The sequence below is a fragment of the Camelus bactrianus genome, chromosome 15 (genome assembly GCF_048773025.1).
Source record: "Camelus bactrianus isolate YW-2024 breed Bactrian camel chromosome 15, ASM4877302v1, whole genome shotgun sequence".
NCBI lineage: Eukaryota > Metazoa > Chordata > Mammalia > Artiodactyla > Camelidae > Camelus > Camelus bactrianus.
Genome location: NC_133553.1, coordinates 45,164,086 through 45,167,379, shown reverse-complemented (window position 1 = coordinate 45,167,379; position 3,294 = coordinate 45,164,086). Strand labels below are relative to the sequence as shown.

Sequence of the window (3,294 nt, the reverse complement as noted above, 5' to 3'; positions counted from 1 at the left end):
GAGATGATGGGTGTGTTAATTCACTCAATGTGGGGAATCCATATGAATATCAAATCACCACATTGTACACTTCAAATAGCTTACAATGTTATTTGTCAGTTACACCTCAATAAAGCTAAAAAAAAAACCCATATTAAAAAACTCTGGGCATTTGAGTGGTCTCCACTTTCTTGTAATCCTACAAATAGGTTACAGCAGGCATTATTTCCCCAGCTGGAAAAATGTGCAAAGCCGGGGCTCAGGGAAGTCAACAGACTCAAGGTCTCCCAGCATTTGGGGCTGGAGCTGGAATCTGATTGTTGGAATCGTGCACCCCTTTCCACCTTCCCCTTGGCTTCCCTCTGTCTCACTCAGTTCACAGCCTCTGACCTTCTCCTCCCACTCTAGTGGTGGAGACTTGTGCTGGGAGTGAGAAAGCCCAACTTACCAGTGAGGTTGTATTAAGAATGGGCTTCAGTACCTATCTAGGGCCCCAAGTGGCTTCTGGGGCCTTTTCTGTATCCCCAGCACAGAGCTTGAAACAGAGGGATGCTCCATAAAAGGGTGCTGAAGTGAGTTAACTTCTGGTGCTGCAAGCTTCGTACTCCTGAGCTTCGGGCATGGAAAACCATAGCGCAGGGAGGCTGCATGAGAGACTCTGAGGTCCACTTAGCATTTTCTTTTTCTTTTTTTCTTTTTGGTAATGAAAGAAATGAAAAATGACCTTTTATTTAGGTCGTCTTAGAGAAACACATGCCAGTGACATTCAGCTGTCAGGCAAACACACCATATTCATTGATTGAAGGACACAACACACATCTGATGACAAATCATCTCAAATTGACATACACAGTTAATGCATTTCCAAACAGTATTTTTGAAGATACAAACAAGATTTCTTTAAAATTAATATGGAAAGGGCATTTTCTAATAATAACAATTCTTACTGTTATTAGTCATTGAGAGTTTATGGTGTGCTGACAACTTAAACCATTTTACATGGGTTATTTCAGTACTATGATTGTCCCTCTGAATCCACAGGGAGTTGATTCCAGGACCTGCCATGAATACCAAAATCCGTGGATGCTCAAGTCCCAGAGTCAGCCGATCCTCCGTATCCGCGGTTCCACATCCGTGGATTACACCAACTGCAGATTCTAAACACAGTACATGGTCCATGGTTGATGGAACCCACAGATGCAGAAGGCAGGCAGACTGTACAATGATGCTGTGAAATAGGTCCTCTCTATCACAGTTTTACAGGTGAGGAAACCAGAGTCCAGATAAGCGGCTTGCTCAAGGTTATCCAGGCAGTATGTGGAAGGGGGGAGGTCAGGATTCACACTAAGACAGCCATGTCCAGAGTTCATGCTCTCAGCCTGGGAGCGGGTCCCCTCCTCCACCTGCCAACAAACACAAAGAACCTGTCCCAGGGTCCAGGGCTCTCAGACATCCTGGGGCTCCCAGTTGCCTCATTCCCTGGACTGATACCCCTGTCCTCCAACATGTTCACCTCCTTCAGAGTTTGGACTTTCCTTCCACTCCTTCCCTCCTCTCCTCACTTGTTTATTCAACTTTCTTATCTTTCCTGTTTCCCACATTTTAAAAGGTGGTCTCCCTCTATTTTCTCCTGTCCCTCCCCCTTTGCCCTTAGTTTTTTCTCTCGCCTCTCCAAATTGTTCCCCCTTCTTTTTGTCTTCCCTGCAGCCTCTCCCCCACCATCTCTCTCTTTCTTTTGCAGCAATGTTGGAACGACTGTAAGTCATAGGAGAAAATAACCAGGAGGAGAGCTCAGTGTCCTCAGAGCCATCAGTTCTTTCTCATGTGGGATGAGTCATTCAGCCCAGGAGGGCATCCGTTCCCATTTCCTGGGCACACAGTAGTGAGGAGAAGCAGATGCTAACTGAATACCTCCCCGCAAATGTAAACTCTAACTGGATGAGGACGATCAGGAGATAGTAGGTAATATCAGTGTGTCAGCTCTTTTAAAAAATTTTTTTAAATTGAAGTGTAGTTGATTTACAGTGTTAGTTTCAGGTGTACAGCAAAGCTCCTCAGTTATACAACTATATACATTTTTTCCCCCAGATTCTTTTCCATTACAGCTCATTAAAAGAAATCGAATATAGTTCCCTGTGCTGTACAGTAGGGCCTTGTTGTTTATCTATTTTATATATAGTAATGTGTATCTGTTAATCCCCAATCCCTAATTTATCCCTCAGCTCATTTAATACTCACAGTCATCCTCTGAGGGGAGTGCTAGGATTGGTCCCATTTTGCAGATGAGGAAACTGCAGGAAAAAGAAGTTGAAAGATTTGCTCAAGGTCACAAAGTTGGTAAGTAGCAGGGTCGGAATTCAGACGCCAGTGGTGGGCCTGTGTTCTCAGGCCCTGTGCTGTGTTGCTGAAAAGTCAGGGCAGGCTTCCCTGAGGAGGTGATGATGGGGTTACACCTACGGCTAAGCAGAGCTGTGTTTGGCTGATATAACAAAATACCATAGACCGGGTAGCTTCTAAAGGACAGAAATTTATTTCCCACAGTTCTGAAGTCCAAGATCAAGGTGCTAGCACAGGGTGTCTGCTGAGGGCTTCCCGGTTCACAGATGGCCATCTTCTCTCTGTGTTCTCACGTGGTAGAAGGGGTGAGGGAGCTCTCTGGGGTCTCTTTTATAAGGGCATTAATCCCATTCACGAGGGCTCCACCCTCATGACCTAATCACCCCCCAAAGGCCCCATGTCCAAATACCATTACAATGAAGGTTAGGCTTCAGCGTATGAAGTTCAGGGAGACATGTTCAGTCTAGAGCAAGCTGGATTATCAAATGTGCAACAAACTCTTGCTCTGCCCTCTGCCCTTGTCCATGGCAGACATCACTAGTTGATGACAGGACCCCTCTTCTCAGATGGGGACTCTTCAGATTCCTTCAGATCCCTCAAGAAGGTGCTCCAACAAGCCACAACTGATTGATCAGAATTGGACCAGGAGTTGAAACCTATTTGCCAGCCTAATCCTAAGCCAGCAGGCACTGAGTTAGCTTTGAAGTGTGTCAGTGAGGCAGCCACCATTGACTAGGCACTTGCTGTTAAAGAATTTTGACTTTCCCCATAGGGCAGTTACTTGAGCTACCTGGACTGGGTCTTCATTCTCTGGAAACAGAGTGACAGGGAAGGGGCAGGGGACTGGGGATGTCTGTGAGCTTCCAGGGGAGTTGTCATGGGATTCCTAGCCTGTAGAGCGCTTCACTGTTGGACCAACTTGGGTTCCATTCTGGGGTCCCCAAATCCTCACTGACTCACAGCCAAAGAGAAATTATG

The 3,294-nt window shown here is 45.9% G+C and overlaps 1 long non-coding RNA gene across 1 annotated transcript; it reads right to left on the bottom strand.

Moving 5' to 3' along the window:
• Positions 1–688: 688 nt before the first annotated feature.
• On the bottom strand, positions 689–2,925 carry LOC141573407 (uncharacterized). Its single transcript, XR_012499097.1, has 2 exons — positions 2,218–2,925; positions 689–1,382 (listed from the first exon to the last, which is right to left on the bottom strand). It is a non-coding gene; the product is annotated as an uncharacterized LOC141573407 (long non-coding RNA).
• Between the last annotated feature and the right edge of the window lie 369 nt (positions 2,926–3,294).